General features: G+C 38.0%; 1 pseudogene; it reads left to right on the top strand.

Moving 5' to 3' along the window:
- Nucleotides 1-609: 609 nt before the first annotated feature.
- On the top strand, nt 610-3,331 carry LOC119035617 (ADP/ATP translocase 2-like; annotated as a pseudogene).
- The last annotated feature ends 17,133 nt before the right edge of the window (nt 3,332-20,464 follow it).

Here is a 20,464-nt window from a genome sequence, read left to right as displayed (position 1 = left end):
GATACTACCTTACACTTATCAGAATGATTATCAACAAACAACTATTGATGAGGCTGTGGAGAAAAGATAACCCTTTTGCACTGTTGATGGGAATGTAAATTGGTACAGCCACTATAGAAAACAGTATGGAGGTTCCTCAAAAAATCAAAAATAGACCTACCATATGATCCAGCAATTCTATTTGGATATTTATCCAAAGAAAACAAAAACACTAATACAGAAAAAGATATGCAACCCATGTTCACTGTAGCATTATGTTTTTTAGAGTATATTTTATTGATTATTATTATAGTTGTTTCACTTTTTTTGTCTCCTTTATCCTTCTCTACCCTGCATCCACCTCCCACCAGCTTTCTCTGCTCTTATTCCATGTCCATGGGTCATACTCATTGTAGCATTATCTATAATAGCCATGTATAGAAACAGTCATGTATAGAAATAGTCATTTATTGAAGTGTCCATCAATGAATGAATGAAGAATTGTATATACAGGCATGCCTCATTTCATTAAGTTTCACTTTATTGCACCTCACAGATATAGTGAATTTTTTTACAAGTTAAAAATAATACCCTCCACCAGCAAAACATTATGGCTAGCTGAAGGCTAAGATGATGGTTAGCATTTTTTAGCATAAACTATTTTTTAATTTAGGTATGTACATTTCTTTTTTAGACATATGCTATTGTACATTTAATAGACTATATCGTAAACCTAAACTTTTACACGCAGTGGTAAACCAAAAAATTGTGATTTGCTTTATTGCTATATGTGCTTTATTTCAGTGGTCTGCAACTGAACCCACAGTATCTCTGAGGTATGTCTGTATATATACAATGGAATATTATTGGCCATAAAAAAGAATGAAATCTTGCCATTTGCAACAATATGGGTAAAGCTTGAGGGTATTATGTTAAGTGAAATAAGTCAGACAGGGAAAGACAAATACCACATGACCTCACTTAAATGTGCAATCTAAACACAAACAAACAAAAAGCCCAAGCTCTTATTTACAGAGAACAGACTTGTATGTCAGGGGTGGAGTGTGAAATGGGTAAAGGGGTCAAAAGTACAAACTTTATAACTAAAATGCAAGCTTCAGTAATAGAATAAAGAAGTCATTGGGAGGTACTTTATGGCATGATGACTGTAGTTTAAAAATACTCTATTGTGTATTTGAAAGTTGTTAAGAGAGTAAATCTGGGAAATTCTTATCACAGAAAAATAAAATTTTAAAACAGTTTTAAATAGAAAACAAAGTACCATGGGTGATTTTAAGTATGTTAAAGTTTAAGAAACACATTTGTAAAGGTCTAGAGTGCCTGTTCTCTTACAGAGTTCAGTGACTTTTTATTAAATTTAGTAATCCAAGTGCTATAAACTGAAAGCTCAAACATCATGTTAGGACCAAAATATGACTTTAAAATCATATTTTATTTTTCAATATTACCTTTATATTATCCATATTATTTTATTTTAATTTTTTAGCAGATTTGGTTTATTTTAGAGAGAGGGGAAGTGAGAGAGAAAGAGAGGGAGAGACACATCAATGTATGGTTTCCTCTTGCAAGCCCCCCTCACCAGGGACCCACCCCACAACCCAGGTATGTGCCCTGACTGGGAATCAAACCAGTGAGCCTTTGGTTTGCAGGCCTGCACTCAATCCACTGAGCCACACCACCCAGGGCTCATTCATGTTATTTTAAAATTTAGTTAGAAGATGAAATTTTGGGAATATGTGATTAGCATGCCTCCATTATTCATCATAAAACATTCAGAGAGTTTTTATTTATATTATACTCTATGAGTTATTATCTACAGAAACTGATATAAAGGGACTTAAGGTTAAAGTTGACTGTCTTCAAACACAAAATAAACTCCTCCATTTAAATATGTATTTAATATGAAATTAAATATAGAATATATAATAATATATAATTATTATTTATATATTATTGGGTGAATTAAGATTGCCTCGTTCTTCTTCTCTCCCCTTCACCATTCCTCACCAGTCTCTCACCCTCCTATATCTTCCTTCCCTTGAATACTGAAATCTTTCTACTACTTCCTTAGGAAAGTCAACTCCAAGATCTTCTCATGTTGCTTAATCCCTCATTTATCCATTTGGGAGGAAAGCTCATGGGGTCTGAGAATTATCAACCTCATGTAATATGAAGAGCTGCTGATCTTAGCCTTTTCATTTTAACTAATGTGCTGTTTTCCTTCCCCATGGGAGAGCTTTGTTCTAATAATAGACTCTCCAAGAATATAAAAAAATAAATTGAAATTTTGTGAATATTGTATATATTCTAGGGAGACATGCCCTATAGCACTTAGGAAGTTTCTTAATGAAAATGAGGCCTAGAGCCCCAGAGTCCCAGCCAGTTACGAACCTAGTCCTGTGTTCTCCCACTCCTTCTTTTCTTTCAATATCATAAATGCTGATATGTCCTTTGCCAAGGACTTTGACTTCTTGGCAGTTGGAGTGAATGTGGCCATCTCCAAGACAGCGGTAGTGCCCATCAAGCAGATCAAGCTGCTGCTGCAGGTGCAGCATGCCAGCAGCAAATCACCACAGATAAGCAATACAAGAGCATTGCAGACTGCGTGGTTCATATCCCCAAGGAGCAGGGAGCCTTGCCCTTCTGGCGCAGCAACCTAGCCAATGTCATCAGATACTTCCCCACCCAGACTCTCAATTTTGCCTTCACAGATAAATACAAGCAGATCTTCCTGGTGGTGTGGACAAGAGGACCCAGTTTGGGAGCTACTTTGCAGGGAATCTGGCATCAAGTAGTGCTGCTGGGGCCACCTCTTTGGGTTTCATGTATCCTCTTGATTTTGCCCGTACCTGTCTAGCAGCTAATACAAGCAGAGCTGCAGTTGAAAGGGAATTCAAAGGCCTTGGTGACTGCCTGATTGAGAGCTACAATTCTGATGGGATAAAGGGCCTGTACCAAGCCTTTAACGTATCTGTGCAAAGGTATTGTCATCTACTGAGCTGTCTACTTCGGTATCTGTGACATTGCAAAGGGAATGCTCCCAGATCCCAAGAATATTCACATCTTCATCAGCTGGATGATTACACAGTCTGTTATAGCAGTGGCTGGGTTGACTTCTTACCCATTTGACACTGTTTGCTGCCACATGATGATGCAGTCAGACCTCAATGAAACTGATGTTATGTACACAGGCATACTTGACTGCTGGAGGGAAAATGCTTGTGATGAAGGAGGCAAACCTTTTTTCAAAGGTGCGTGGTCCAATGTTTTCAAAGGCATGGGTGGTGATTTGGTGCTTGCCTTGTGTGATGAAATCAAGATGTTTACATAAATTATTTCATAGTCTTCCTTCCCCCACCCCGTGAACAGGCATGTTGTATTATGTAACATATCTTGAGCATTCTTGACAGACTGTTGTTGGCTATGTATTTGTCAATGGCAACTATTTACTGGTTGAAAATGGGACGCAATAACATTCATCTGACCAGGTTTCTCTTAAAGCCATTTCCATGGTGATGGTAGAAATCAATTATATCTTCTATTTCAGTCACTCCTGATAAACAACAAATTTGAAGAAATAAAAAATACCTGAAATGTAAAAAAAAGAAAATGAGGAGCTGAAGAAAGCAAAATATAGTTTAAAAATCACCCTTGAGACTATATTCCATGATAATTTATTAGGTTAGTTTCAAATTGCATACCTGCCTGTGATTTACATTGTTTTTGAAATGCATGAAATAATGACCAAAAAAGATCCTTTCAATGAGAAATACATACTGAAAAAAGAGTATTATTGTTTTAAAAGAATATTATTTTTAATTTGTTAATATAACCTTCATAGTACTAAGTAATCAGGAAAATGGGGAAAAGTAGTTAAATATAATGGGCTAGAGACTTTTTTCTTTCATATCAAATTATTTAAAATATTTTATTTATTTATTTATTTATTTATTTATTTGACAGAGGGGAAGGGAGGGAGAAAGAGAGGGAGAGAAATATTAATGTGTGTTTGCCTCTCATGCACCCCCAATGGAGGACCTGGCCCACAACCCAAGCCTGTGCCCTGACTGGGAATCAAACTGGTGACCCTTTGGTTCACAGTCTAGTGCTCAATCCACTGAGCCACACCAGTCAGGGCTCAAGTTATTTTTAAAAGGAAGAATCCAACTGCTCTCTTTAGGCTCTCTTATCTCTCATTATTCTTCATTTTCTTCCCTTTATTATTGCTATTTTTCCCTGATATGCTTTCAAGATTTCTTAATGCAAGTGGCACAAAAGGTTTCTTTTCATCATTCCTGAACTTCTGGTGGATATTTACACTATCATTTACAAGAAGGACTTCAGTCAAACTAGAAACATTGTGATCATCACAGTCATTGCAATGGAATGTTGATGCTCAGCTGACAGAGCTAATACATAAATTGACTTGCTGCAGCTAACCTGGGAGCATGAGCAAATTTTAAGTCCAGGAAAAGGAAATATCACAAGTTTGAAGACTTCAATTGTTCAGCATGTTTTATTTATTTATTTTTAAAATCAGGTAAAGTGTTTGAAAAGAAGGTGTCAACAACTCTCTATCTGGAAAGAAAATCATTTCATAATGCAATGTCACCTCCTTTATTTTTTCATTGTTTATACTGTGGAGTATTGACCAAAAAGAAGTCTTCAGTAAACTTCACTTGGCTTCCTGATTAAGAATATTAGAAGCTGAATATAATATTAAATATAAAGCAGTTTGACCCTCATATTTTATTGATGTAGCATTTGAGATGCAGAGGAGTAAAGTGCCTCTCATGTATTCACATCAGTGATTGTTGAATTGGGCCTAAGAATGCACATGTCAGCTCCATGCTATTTTGATCATGCTATGAACTCAATTATGACTCAAGTTTTTGCTTTATTCCAGTTTCTCATGAAAAGAGAATTAGGACAACATAACAAACATTAAATCCAACCCATTTTTCTGCCTTAGTGGATGAGATTTATATTTCTTTCCAGTAAAGCTCTTGAGAGATGGTGACAGAGTAAGTCATAAATTGTAGTTCAAAATTAAGGTACACGAGACCAAAATCAATGCTGGCTGAGGAGCTGACCCTGATAAATGAGCAAATTCATCTTATTCAACAATAGGAGTCAGTAAGGCAAGGCCTGAATTCATTTTAACATGAGGATTAAGTTACAAAGTACAAACCAGAACAGAATCAGGATTCAAAAAAGACTGAGAAGGCAAAGAAAGGCAAATACCATAGGATCTCACTTATTGTGAAATCTAATGAGCAAAATTGACAAATAAAATAGAAACAGAGGCATGGATACAATGACAGACAGCCTTCAGAGGGGAAAGGGGTTGGTGGACTGGATGAAAGAAGGTGAAGGGATTAACCAAAAACATGTATGTATAACCCATAAATGCAGATGAAAATGTGATGGCCAGAGGGAAAGGGGGGTTGGGGTAAGTGGAGGCAGGCAAAGTTGGAAGCAAAAAGAGGCCTTGGGGCAATGGACACATGATGCAGTGTGCAGGTGATGTTTTATTAAGGTATATACTTGAAACCCATTGTGAACCAGTGTCACCCCAATACATTCAATTTTTTAAAAGAGGATTAATATGGGCCTCAAGAGTGTGTTATTATAATGCCACTTGTCAGATTTGACCTGAAAATTTTCTTCACTTAATATCTCCTTAAAATAAGCCATAAACACAGTTGCCTTAGAAGGTAGACAGTTAATTCAATAAGAACATGGGACTTCAAGGAGAAACAACAAACAAAAGAAGCAAAAAGTAAGAATAAAATATTCTGAAAGATCCCTCTTGTAAAATGAAGCACTTATTTTACTAAGCAGGGAAACACAAGAAGTTACTTGTAGCCTTTTATTGTGGATATTTAGTATAAAATAACTATGTGCCTGACTCAAGGTGTTCATGATTCTAGGAAGATATGCTACTCATTCTCCATTTGTTCACACATTTTGCTTACTTCATTTTCTGCTTTTCTCTAATTAGTCCCTGCCTTGAAAGATTGTTCTCATTCACATTGCATCTCCCAGGCTCTTCTAGCTTACCTTTGAGTCCAGCCAAAGAGGAACATTAATTAGATATGAGTGAGGGGAAGAAAGGGTGGGGGATATTTCCTCCATTCCTTCCCTTCTCCAGAGCCATGTGTTAGGCAATTTCTGAATCCCCTGTTGACTAGCTGCCTCACTGGGCAAGCCTCCCTCCAAGATGGTAATTCTCACAAATTTTCATTGCACTTTTCCACCTCTTGCCCTTCAGTTCTCGAGGTGATAAAAGCTTCACACTGTTTCTCTTCCTCATCTCTGAATACCAACAATCCTCTTTTTAAATTAAATTTATTGGGGTGACATTGGGTAAACTTTGCTAGCCCCCAACTGCCTTCCCTCTGGTAATCACTGTATTGTTGGTATTGTCTATTAGTTTTTGTTTGTTTTTTAAACAGCTTTATTGAGGTATAATTGAATATATTTAATGTATACAACTTATATTTAATGTACAAATTTATATTTACATTTATATAAAAACTCACATATTTAATATATATTAAAATGTGCATAGCTAATATATTTAATACATGTTTAATGTATACAATTTGAGGAGTCTGTACATATGCATACGGTCATGAAAACATCACCACAATTAAGGTAATTGGCATATCCATCACTTCCAAAAGTTTCTTTGCATCTCTTTGGGTTTTTTTGTTTTGTCCCATTTTGCTTTGTTATAAAAAACTTACATGAGATCTACCCTCTTACCATGTTTCCACAATGCACAATACATATTTCTAAATGGAAAAAGGCTTGTTAATGATAGGCACTATGCTGCATTACAGATTCCCGGAACTTATTCACCTTGCATAGAACTTGTCATTCATATAAGCTAAGAACTTATCCCTGTTCATCTGTCTTTTCCCCAGTCCTTAGCAACCATCATTCTGCTCTTTGTTCCTATGGGTTTCATTATTTTAGATAGCTCACATAAATGGAATGCAGTATTTGTCCCTCTGTGACTGCTTTATTTCACTTCACATAATGCCCTCCAGGTTCATCTATGCTGTCTCTTGTGGCAGGATTTCCTGTCTGACATAATTCAAACCCAATTTTCATGATGAAATGACTTGTTGTCATGAAACTAGTTTATAATACAAAGGCACAGAGTCCTTTGAGCGGATAAAAGTCCATATCACTTTTAACACTTCTGCCATGTATAATGTTATTTTTGTTAATTGGGACAAAATTTTCATTAACTGACCTTGACCTTGAAATGGTTTCTCTTACAAGAATTCATGTAATTAAAGCTAAAATCCTTTTATATTGAGAAGGTAATTAAAGAGCTTAAATAGCTAAAAATGCATGTTATGTGTGCCTTTTAATTTGAAAGAAGTGAAAGAAAGTAAAGAAATACATAGGGAACTAGACACCTAAGTTATCTGCTACAAAACGATTAGGAAAACTATCACTTGGAAAGTTGTAACAAATACTGAGTCTTCCTAATAAACTCATACATCTAGCTAAGGAGATATCTAGAAAGAATAAAACAATTTAACTGATTTCTTTAAATGCCTCTACTAATAAATGAGAATATAAAAATAAATTTTAAAAGGAATTGTTTAGTTTTAGAACAGAATGTAAACAAAATACAGAGTCCCCATGACATACCTTCTAGCTAAGAAAAGATTATTGACCTTAAAACACACAAGGGCCAGTTGTTTTACCAGAAAAATGGGTTTATTTGGACATAGCAAAGGAATTGAAACTTGGAACAAGCCAACTATGGCAAACCATAGACAAGTCCAAAGAACAGAGGAAAGAGGTTGCTTTTATAAGGGGAAAAGAAGGAGTTGGGAGGGGCTGTCTCAAAGAGTTCAGGGTGGTAATGGCTACCCACTGGCTGAGCGTAGCAGTTTCTCATTGGCTGGGCTGTAACCGAGAGTCCAAATGTGAAGGCAACCAGATAAAGAGGTGCAGGTGACAGCTGAGGTGTTTTGCTGGGTATGTCCTACTATTTGGGGTCTAGGTGGCAGTGCATGAGAGCACTGTCTTTAGGGCTTCCTGACTCAATTTTAAATGAGGTTTCCTTTATTTTTTAAAAAAAATTATTCATTTATTTTTACACAGAGGGGAAGAGAGAGAGGAAGAGAGGGAGGGAAATATCAATGTGTGGTTGCCTCTTGCATGCCCCCTACTGGGGACCTGGCCTGCAACCCAGGCATGTGGACTGGGAATCAAACTGGCGACCCTTTGGTTGGCAGCCTGCACTCAATCCACTGAGCCACACCAGCCAGGACAGGTTTATTTTATTTTTAACAAGATTCAAGCAGCCTCAGGGCAAAGAACAAAACCTGGACAGTACAGAGCAGTCTCAGGGTAAACAAGTGAAGGATGTAACTATGTGATCCTTTTTTAAGATCTCAGAAAGACTTCAGAGCATTCCTCACTAACTAACTCTCTTTGAGAGGTAACCCACATCAGCCTCACAGGTGGCCCAAGATAGGATTTGTCATGGAAACAAATGTGGGTTTGTCTTTTGTGCAATGGAGTAAACATCCAATAAGAATTATAGTTAACCTGACAGAGAGAACTTGTGCTATTAGAAGCATTATCAGTTTAGACTAAAAGGGATAGAAACAATTTAAAATAGAAGTCCTGGTACCCTCAACCTTTGCACACAGGAGGTACACTAAGAAACTAAGATACTAGAGGACCTAACCAAGGACCTGGAAGCATGTGCCCAGTTAAATTTTAGAATTACTGTGGACTATTCCTCCTCTTGAATAAAATTTTCACTTAGGGCTAGCCTGAAACTGTCTCAATATTGTGTGTTAGATGTGAGAATGGCAGATAACATGTCTCTTTCTCCTACAGGCGTTCTGATTAAAAAGGATAAAATCTGAGGAACTGGGCCTGAAAAGTCTGTTTTGTACCTAGGCTTAATTAAAATCATAAGGTTGTGGATGTTTGTACATTGCCATAAGGGGATAAGATTTTGGTGGTCTTGAAAGGGGGTGAATGTATTTTTTCATGTGAGAAGAAAGTAAATTGTCTCTGTCCAGAGGACTATGGTAGGTTAAAGATAGCTGAAAATCCTTCACACTTCTTTCAAAGAGAGACTCTTTTTTTCTCTCCCTTTCAATCTGATCTGACCTATGGTTACTTTGACCAATAGGATATCCTGGAAGTGATGCAGAACTAATACCATATGCTGGTCTGGGCCTAGACTTTAAGAGGACCAGTGATTCTACTGTGTTGTCAAAAACCTGAGCAGCTATGTAAGAAATCTAACTGGAGCCCTGGCTGGTGTGGCTTAGTGGATTGAGCGCCAGACTGTGAACCAAAGGGTCACTAGTTCAATTCCCAGTCAGGGCACGCGCCTGGGTTGTGGGCCAGGTTCCCACTATATGAGGGGTGTGCAAGAGGCAACCACACATTGATGTTTATCTCCTTCTCTTTCTCCTTCCCCTTCCCTCTCTGCAAAAATAAATACAGAAAATCTTTTTAAAAAAAGAAATCTAACTGGACTAGAAATCTGCCAGGCTAATGACAAGAAGTGGCTCTGGGAAAGGGGGGATTATAGATGGGAATCAGCCAACATCCAGCAGTTCCAGAAGGGCCTTCTTTCACCTAGCTAATTCAGCTGATAAAATGAAGCAAAAGCAATCCCTACTGTACCCTGTCTCAATTCCTGTGCCTTAGAATTATGAGATAAAATAATGGTAAATCATTAGTCTCAGCTGCTAAATTTGGATGTAGGTTGTTACCCAACTGTGGATAATCAGAGCACATATTAATTATGTGTGGAAGACCTTGTGGCTTGCAAAGTACACAAAATGTTCACTGAAGGTGAGAAATGCTTAATAAAATATTGTTTTCTATTCCTAATCATTGTCAAGCTCATTTATTGGGGTGCAATGGACATGATTCATCAGAAAAGATGTCAACAATTTGATGAAATATAATTATGCACTCTGAAAACAATTTTTATTTTTATTTTTATTTATTTTAAAGATTTTATTTATTTATCTTTAGAGGGGAAAGAAAGGAGAGAGGGAGAGAACTGGCCTGCAACCCAGGCATGTGCCCTGACTGGGAATCGAACCGTGGTTGCTTGGTTCCCAGGCCCACGCTCAATCCACTGAGCTACACCAGCCAGGGCATGAAAACAATTTTTAAAATGTAAGCGACGTCACATGAACTTCATGAGATAGAATATTGGGTCAATTAGTGAAGAAGCAGTCGATTTTCACAATCTGCATTATATTGTTCTATAATTTGGAATCACAGATTATGACACATTTGACTCAGTTAATTATTTTTTCAAGCAGAAAAGGGGACCCATATTGAGTTTCTGATTACAATTCAAGCCTTGTTGGTGGCTCTCAATCTCCCTTTGCCTGTTAGTATTATTGTTGACCCTATCTGTTCAAGATCTGTTTTGGTATTTTGTTTGTTTTGGTATCCAAGTAGACAGATGTTTCTACGCTATACGAATCAGCATTGCAGCATATTTCAAGTTATATAATTGTATCTATATATATATACTTTTATCCATAATTACACCTGGCTGTTTAGCTGTATATTGGAAAAGTTGCGAAATGATAAGTTATGAACGTCCATTTAAAAAAATGTTTAGAGCTTTTTTTTTCACATGGTCTCAGCTCTGGAGATATGTGGGTCTTTTGCAGAACATTGTGCTGTTGCTAAGGCACACACGTGCACGCACGCAGGGCAACTAACTGAAGTAAAGAGCAGTTAACAGATTCCAAGAAACTGTTAAGGCAATTGGTGCCATACTTGCCAATTTCCCAGACTGTCAGTCTCTTGGTGCTCAGTTGGTGGCGTCCAAGCTAAACTCTCTAAAGCCCAGGCCGCCCAAGCTGGACTTTTTACAGCCATGAGTTGTGGACGTGTTCCTCTCCATCTAGCAGGCATGATCTCGGTGAAGGTAGACAACCCGAACAAGCGTACCACACCCATCAGTCTGTGGAACATTTTCAAGAAGTATGGGGAGATTGGTGATGTGTACATCCCCCGAGAACGCCACTCTAAAAAACCTCAGGGGCTTTGGCTTTGTTCGTTTTTACAAAAGGAGGCATGCTCAGGGTGCCATAGTTGGCCTAGACAGGATTATGCTGGATGGCCATGTGCTGCAGGTGCATATGGCACGCTATGGTCGCCTCCCAACTCCCCATAGTTGCTGCAACAGGGAAATTTCTGCCTGCAAATACCAATGGTGGAGCCAGAACCCAAGGAAGCAGTGCCAATGCCAGTCTCAGGGCGAGTATCACTCCAGCCACAAGAAGTCTCCATCTCTCTTTCAGGATACATCTCCATCAACCACTGAATCCACCTCTACTGCTTCTTTCAAGTACAAGTTCTCCTTGCCTTCCATGTGTTGGGATCTTCCTTAGTAACAACATCCAGGGAATTCTGCTGGGTCTCGGGGTACAGCATGAATTTAGGTTAATGACTCACTGGCAAGTTACCTGACTGAGGACCGGGGAGAGAGGAGGAGAACAACTGAATTACAGTCCTTGGGTCATTCTTTAATATGTGTAAGTTTTTAATTGTTTTAACTTTTGCTTCAAGTGGTAAGCTTCATTTTATGGGCTACTTTGTTGCTGTGATTCAAATATCTTCTAAGTTAATGAGGTGGGCAACTTCAAGTTATTATTGGTTGGGATATTTGAGGTAAATTTTCATTTTTCATTATATACTACTTCTTGTTTGAAAGTAACCAGATAGTTAATGTACTTTATAGCTTCCTGATATAAGAAAATGGGAGCAGCCTTTTATTCAGCAGTCAAAATCGATCTAGTGGTTGACTCTCCATTGCCATCATTCTTATAGAAATAATAACCTACCCAAGTTGTTGTAAATGTGTTTACCTGTGTTATTTACTGTTGTATCTAAATGGTAATCCAGACATGCATTTGAATTAAAAACACTTCAGGTGCAAATAATTTATTTTTAAGGGATTATTCATCAAACATAGTTCTGAAATCTTATGCATTTTTGTGATGTAGTTGTATAGCAGTTGAAGAATGCTGGCTAGTTGTTAAGGTGGAGTTTCACAGTACAGAATGCTTCTTTATTTCATGTTTTAAACTGATTGCTCCAATGTAAGGGTGATGCGCTGAGCAATAACAAATTGGTACCCAGTTTATTAAAGAGTCTGACAGTTGCATTTCAGTCACTGAGGCCTTGAGTATATATAACAAAGCATACAGTAAAGATGTCTAGCAGATGATAAGTATACCTTTATTTTTTCCTTTTACCCCCAAAGTGGTGAAGCTGATTACTTTCTATGAAGTTAAATATATAAAATGTTAACAAGCAAATGATTGATTATTTTGTAAGTACTGATAAGCATACTGTATCTTTTTGCTTATGCATATATTATACTGTAACCACGTTCTGAAATTTAATTACAACATTTTTCCTGGTGCTTTAAAAATTAAAAGTGTTGTGGTTACATTCTCATTAATATAACTGTAAAACAAAATATATTGAGTGTATCTGTCTCAAATATGTTTTAGATACTGAATGAAAGTGTCAAGACAATTGAGTACCAACCTTCAGAGATCCAAGGTGTAAATATTTTAATTTAGCAACTTAAAAGTAAAATCACATACATCTGCTACTCCCTCACAGCTCTGACCCCCATGCATGTAATGACCTTATGCTGATTCTGCCCTCAATCCTCTTGAATTTCTTTCTATGTCTCAATACTCCATTTCAACCTATTAGCTTTGATATTCTGGGAGATAGTTTCCCCTAGCCTGACTTTGAAATTTGGACCTGCCCTGATTCCTTTGCTTTTCTTTTAGCTCAGCATTGCTGATACTAACTCTAGCCCCACTCGCCTTTCCTCTTCACTTCATGATTTCCGATCTACCACTCTTTCAGGTATTACTTTTATTTTGTTTTGTTTTTAAATATTTTTATTTATTTATTTTTAGAGAGAGGAAGAGGGAGAGAAAAAGAGAAGGAGAGAAACATCCATGTGTGGTTGCCTCTCACAAAGCCCATTGTCGACTTGGCCCACAAACCAGGCTATGACCCTGAGTGGGAATCAAACTGGCAACCTTTTGGTTTGCAGGTCCATGCTAAATCCACTGAGCTACACAAGCCAGGACATCAGGCATTATTTTTTATTTCCACTGCCTAGTTATCTTTGTCTGAACAACTAAATTAAAATGTAGAACCCAAAGAACTTATATGTATGACACATGGACATGAAAAAGTGGGGGGAATGCGAGTGAGAGGGGGTGTGCAGGGCAGACAGGAATAAAGGGGGGAAGTGGAACAACTGTAATAGCATAATTAATAAAATATATTGGAAAACAAATTAGCAGTGATAACAAGAAAAGAAATTCAATTTTCCCATATTAGAGTTTTAAACATTGGTGTCTAGAGAGATTAAGTGAGCAAATAATGGATTATTGGACTTCACCTCAGTTCTCTAAATTCTCAATCCAATCCTCTTTCCTATATATTGAATTCCCTCAGTATATTGCCTTTATTTGTTTTTTAAAATCTCTTTTTGTTTTTGTTGTTGTTGTTCAAGTACACTTGCCTCCATTTTCACCCCACCATGCTGCTCCATACCACCCATCCCTGCCTCCCACCCTTGAATCTACCCCCTTTGACTCTGTCTATGTGTCCTTTATACATGTTTTTTTGATGGCTATTCCCCTATTATCCCTCTTCCCCCTCCTCTCTGGTTACTGTCATTTTGTTCTTTATCTCAATAAATATGTTGAATTGAAATAATGTTTGGGGGGCTTGATTGCAATGTTTGGAAAAATATTAAAAACAAGTCTTTAAAGTAGACAATAACTGTAATATTGTAGGAATTAGATGTTTGAGATAAAATATGTACATTCACATTGCACAGGACATTTCAAAACTTAAGTGAAATTCACCTATTACTAGTATCCAGAAACTACTCTTAAGCCAATGGTTACTACTGAACCAAACATCTGTTTAAACTTTTTAAACACACCACACATATATGCACTTGTGCACACACACCTACTCATGCCTATGAAGATTTTGCTAAATTTAGGCATCCTATCCTAAAAATCTCACCAGGGGGCTCATTGGCTACATTATATCACTCTTTATTAAAGTACCAATTAAAGACCTTCTACCTCCCACTGGGACCATTTTGTTTCTCAATATAAATAAAATGTTCAGAATATTTTCTCTTTATCTGAGAATTAAATGAGTTTTATTGGGTCAAGGTATCAGAAAACACTGAATAATAAATATATGTAACACATACAAAAATAGAGACATTTTGAAAAGCCTACACGGTACAGAAAAATAGAAAACTTATCTAACAAAATTAACATTTTATGCCATAACCATAATTAATTCATAATCAAATGAAAATGATTCTTTATTTTTTTAACTTAATCATATACCATTTCTGTGCCTAATATTTATTAAACAAATAAATTACAGGAAAAAATCTGTTCTATCTTTTCATAAAAGGTTAAACCCAATACACTTAAGTTATGTGAACATGTTAATTTTATAGCATGGAGAATAGTCAATGAGTCTCACATGGAAAAAATTTTTTAATTTTTAAAGATTTTATTTATTTATCTTTAGAGGGGAAGGGAAGAAGAGAGGGAGAGAAACATCAATGTATGGTTGCCTTTCATGCATCCCCTGCTGGGAACTGGCCTGCAGGGAACCTGCCTGCAACCCCAGTATGTGCCCTGACTAGGATCGAACCGCGATTGTCTGGTTCGCAGGCCCGCGCTCAATCCACTGAGCTACACCAGCCAGGGCAGGAAAATGTTTTAAAAATTACTTTTTGACCCTTGATTAGATCACTGATCATATCATTCTCCTGTTGCAGTTATTAGGATCCTTCCAATAGTAAGTGACAGGAATCCTTCACAAGCTTATATTTAAAAAAATGAAATACACTGGTTTACAGATCTAAAACTCCTATGGCACAAATATCTTCACATATTTCTCATGTTTTTCTCATATATCTGGCATTTCTCTTTCCTTTATGTTGGTTTTCTTCATTTTCCTTTCTAAATATATTTTAATGATTAAGCTATTACAGTTGTCCCATTTTTTCTCACTTTTCTTCTCCTCCACCCTGTACCCTCCCTCCCACCAGCATTCCTACCTCTCTTATTTCACGTCCATGGGATGTACATACAAGTTCTTTGGCTTCTCCATTTCCCATTATATTCTTAATTTCCCCCTGTCTATTTTCTACCTACCATTTATACTTCTTAATTCCCTGTATGTTTTTCCCCATTCTCCCTCTTCCACCTCCCTGCTGATAACCCTCCATGTGGTCTCTATTTTTGTGATTCCATTCCTGGTGTACTTGTTTAGTTTCTTTTTGTTTTGATTTTATGTTCAGTTGTTGATAGTTATAAGTTTGTTGTCATTTTACTGTTCACAGTTTTCATCACCTTCCTCTTCTTAAATAAGTCCCATTATCTAAGAAAGTTCATATTATTTCATGTAATAAGGGCTTGGTGATGATGAACTCCTTGAACTTGACCGGCTATCTGAGAAGCATGTTATCTGCCCTTCCATTCTAAATGAAAGCTTTGCTGTATAGCATAATCTTGGATGTAGGTCCTTGCCTTTCATGATTTGGAATACTGTCCAGCCCCTCCTTGCCTATAAGGTTTATTTTGAGAAATCAGCTGATCGTCTGTCTTATGGGGACTCTTTTGTAGATAACTATCTGCTTTTCTCTTGCTGCTTTTAAAATTTTCTCCTTCTCTTTAATCTTGGGTAATATAATTATGATGTGCCTTGGTGTGTGCTTCCTTGGGTCCAATTTCTGTAGGACTCTCTGAGCTTCCTGGACGTCCTGGAAGTCTATTTTTTTTTTTTGCCAGATTAGGGAAGTTCTCCTTCATTATGTTTTTCAAATAAATTTTTGATTTGTTGCTATTCCTCTTCTTCTTCTGGTACCCCTATGATTTGGATATTGGAATGTGTTAAGTTGTCCCAGAGGTTCCTAAGCCTCTCATTTTTTTTTTTTGAATTCTGCTTTCTTCATTCTGTTCTGATTGTCTGTTTTATTTCTTCCTTCTGGTCCAAACCATTGATTTGAGCCCCAGTTTTCTTACCTTCATAGTTGGTTCCCTATACATTTTCCTTCATTTCACTTTGTATAGCCTTCACTTTTTCCTCCATTTTGCAACCATACTCAACCATTTCTGTGAGCATCCTGATTACTAGTGTTTTGAACTCTGCATCTGATAGGTTGGCTGTCTCTTCATCACTTAGTTGTATTTTTGGAGCTTTTATCTGTTCTTTCACTTGGGCCATATTTCTTTGTCTTCGTGTACTTGTTATGTTGTAAGGGGCAGAGACCTAGGGACCTAGGTATTCACTAGGGCAGGGCAACTCACTTCACTGTGTTGTGGCTCTGTGTGTATGTGGCATGGGGTGGGGGCGGGGATCGAGAAGGAACAATGCCACTTGCTTGGCTCTTGGCTGGCTTTCAGTCACTACCCAGTACCCAACAAGCAAACTGTGCCTTTCCCCCAACCATGACTACCCACAAGCAAATTGGGCCTTTCTTGTTCTGATTCCTGGGTGGGTAGGTTTGTATATGTTCTAGGACCCTATGGGTCTCTCCCCTCTCTCCTATGAGGCTGGGAGTTTCTCCCATTCCCACAATCCCCATAGATTTTTATAGCCAAAGGTTTTGATGCTTTATTTCCCTGTGCTGGAAGCCTGGCTTGCGAAGTCTGTCTCGCTCCCCAGTTTTTCCTCTTGGGTTATCTGCATGCAAATGTGGGGCCACCCATTCTACCAGCCGCTGCCTCACCCACCCCAGTCCTCCAGCCACCATGTTGTTGTGCTTCCTCTCTGCCCAAGCTGCCCATCTCTGCCCCTCATACCAATCTGGATGAGTGTTTTTGTTTAACTCCTTGGTTGTCGGATTTCCATACAGTTCGGTTTTCTAGTAGTTCTTGTGATTTTTTTTTTGTTTTAAAATTTGTGCTGCCCTTCTTTTGGTTGTGTGAGGAGGAAAAGTCTATGTATCTACACCTCCATCTTGGCCAGAAGTTGGTTTTCTTCATTTTCATGTCCACAAGAGAGTCACAGCATCTTTAGGTATACATGCTACCAGCTTAGCACCACAGTGGAAAATAATTTCTCATTTTCAGTATTTTCAGCTGACATCTCAAATTTAACTCTTAAATGCACTTTTGGTCTTATGCCTGTGCTTAAAACAATTGCTTAAACCAGCAATTTGAGATATATTTATTGGACATGGCTGCATCATATGTCCTTTCCTTTAGCCATGACAGTGAATTCAATTAAATCTAAACCAATGGGACTAAGATTGGAAGAATGGGTTTTTTTCTTGAGGAAAACTAGGGTGCTATTACCATAAGTATGCTAAGTGGATGTTAAGCTGGCAAAGACAAAATCCACTGCTTATTCTAAAAAAATAATAGAACATCTTAACCTATGCCCTATTTCTTATAGGAAGAAATCATAACTCAACTTACACTCTGTGTTAGTTACTCCTTCTGGGATTTATTTTGCAACATTTTTACCCCAACTCCAAAACTGTGGCCACAGTTACCCAAATAAGCCAAGGTCTTTTAAGTCTATTCCTTCTGTCTGGTATAGTCTCTCTTCACCAACACATACTCAAATGCCACTTTCCATCTGTACAAACTTATAATATTTAAAGATTCAGATTTAAATGTAATATCTCTGTGAAACATGTCCCAAATCCCATTAAGTAAACATCATCATGCAGTTCTCACACACAATACTACATATATAAATCTATTACAACATATAATATACTGTATTTTAATAGTTTTTCTGTGATGTTTCTGTCACCTGGAGGGTGAATTATTTGGGTGTGCAGACTATTGCAACAGTTATCATTTATAGTGGCCAGGGTACAGTAACTGACTCAGTTTATGTTGGATGAGTTTTAATTATTAAACAAGTCAAATTGAATAATGTCTCAAATTTCCAGCCAAATCCTGTCTTTACGTGAACAAATTGAATGAAGGATTTCCAAGCAAGTGTTAAGTGGAACTGGTAATATTAATGAGTCCAGAAACTTTCAGAGGTCTCCTTCAGACAGGATTGCAAATAAGCATCATTTTTTCCAAGCCATCCTGGCTGCACTAACATGCATGGAATAAAATCAGTAAAGTTGGCAATCATTATGATAGGCAAAATAGTTATGGATCTGTAAAAGTGCCTGTGATGTTCTGGCTAGTTTTGTTGTTTAACTAATATTTATAATACTTATGAGGAAGGAGAACAAAAATGAAACTGGATGCATTTGTGGAGAATTCCTTAAGGGATTCTCTGGATGAGAGAAAACTGTCAAATTTTTAATTAATACCTTTATTTATGTTGCAAACAGAAGCTCAAGGGACTGTATAATGCAATATGAAGTCATTAAGAGTTTAAAGGGAGAGGATTCAATTAAACAGGTTCAGCCCTGGTGAATTACCAAAAATTGTGGGCTTTTTTAGTGAGTAGCAATTATTTAAGGAATTATGAGAAGAAAAAACAGAGGTGCCTGGGCACCTGAAAATGAGAACTGCTGCATTTAACTAGGATGACTTTGGCATGGCATATTGAAGAAGGAAGCCATATATAATACAACTAGCTTCATTTTGGTTCTGTAATTTAACATACAAATAACTATAGCATATCAGAGCCTGCAAAGGTCTCTTGCAAGCCTAAGAATAGGTTCATGTGGTGTGGGAGCAACTTCTCTCTCGAGTCCCCCCGGTGCCACGGACATGAATGAGTGAATAATGACCAAGACATGCTGGATCTGTTTGGGGTTGGAGGAGTGGGCTGTGGCCAGTTTCTCAGGGGAGACAAAGGCCAGCAGTGGCCAGTTCCTCCGAGGAGAAAAAGGCCCGAGTGCCCTCTTCCATAGCCTTTAAAAAATTTTTTTTATTGATTATGCTGTTACAGTTGTTCTATTCCCCCTTTCATTCCCCTCCACCCTACCCCCTGTTCCCACCATTACCCCCCTTTAGTTTATGACCATGTGTCTCAAGTTCTTTAGACTCCGTATTTCCCATACAATTCTTGCCCCCCCATCTATTTTCTATCTACTGTCTATGCTACTTATTTTCTGCACCTTCTCCCCCCTTCTCCTCCTCCCACTCCCCTGTTGCTAACCCTCCTTGAGATCTTCATTTCTATGTTTCCACTCCTGATCTAGCTGCCCTTTTAGTTTGCTTTTGTTTTAGGTGTGGTTGTTAATAACTGTGAGTTTGTTGTCCTTTCACTGTTCATGTTTCTTTAACTTCTTTTTCTTCGATAAGTCCCTTTAACATTTCATATAATAAGGGCTTGGTGATGATGAACTCCTTGAATTTGATCTTATCTGAGAAGCACTTTATCTGTCCTTCCATTCTAAATGAAAGTTTTGCAGGATAGAGCAATCTTGGTTGTAGGTCTTTGGATTTCATGACTTGGAATACTTCTTTCCAGCCCCTTCTTGACTGTAAGGTCTCTTCTGATTGTAATACACAGGAATACAGGGCGGCAAGGATCAAACAGTAGATAATATTTCAAAGAGATCTGAGGGCTTCAGAGTCTGAGTCAGTGTCTGTCAGGAAGAGAGTTGCAAAAACTTTGGGAGACATACTCATTTCCTCTCGGACCCTTATCATATTAATGAAAGCACTCTTAGCAGAGCAGATTTCACAGGTTTATCAGGAAATCTTTGTGATGCCAGATTTTTCCCCAGAACATGCTCTAGCAAGGCAAAAAGCTGCACCTCTCCCCATCAGGTATTCAGGCTTAAGGGGATTAGAGCCAGGAAGTGCTTCTCCCAGAGAACATGGGGGCCTGGACTATGTCAAAGCCTGGGGTGGGGACGCGAGAGTCCATTGCATTTTGTTGCAGCCCCCCCAGTCCTTCCATGAAGGCCTCCCATGGGATGGAGTCTGGCTTAGGTTGCACCCCACCGTGAGGGGTCTTACCTTTCATTGACTTCTGGCCAAGCTTTGAGGGGCAGGGAGAGGAACTGAGGCAGCATTTGCTACCAGAGACAAGCTTTGTCTCCTGAGGCTGGTATTCCAAAGGTCATCTCTCGCCCTTAGCCACAAGGGGTAGAGATACAATTCCTAAAATCAGGCAGAGCGGTCTACAACATTGTGGGTTAAAGGATGTGAAGGACTCTTCTTGGTACACAATAAGCCATCATCAATATTTGCTGGTTTGGAATGAATTGAAACCTAACCTGAGTACAGTCCCTATTTGGTAACCATGGGGAAGATCATGGTTGCCTAGGCAACAATGAATAGCATATTTGATATAAATGTGGGTCTCAATAGTTGACTCACCAGAAGCTGCAGAACTATGGTGGTGGGAGAGGTGAGAGAAACATAAGTGGAGGTGCATCCCACTATGACATATCCTGACACTGAAGCAGAAAGTTTTT

The sequence above is a fragment of the Artibeus jamaicensis genome, unplaced genomic scaffold (genome assembly GCF_021234435.1).
Source record: "Artibeus jamaicensis isolate MK-2021 breed Jamaican fruit bat unplaced genomic scaffold, CSHL_Jam_final scaffold_1283, whole genome shotgun sequence".
Taxonomy (NCBI): domain Eukaryota; kingdom Metazoa; phylum Chordata; class Mammalia; order Chiroptera; family Phyllostomidae; genus Artibeus; species Artibeus jamaicensis.
Note: the sequence above shows the minus strand (reverse complement) of the source record. Positions and strands in the feature narration are given on the sequence as shown.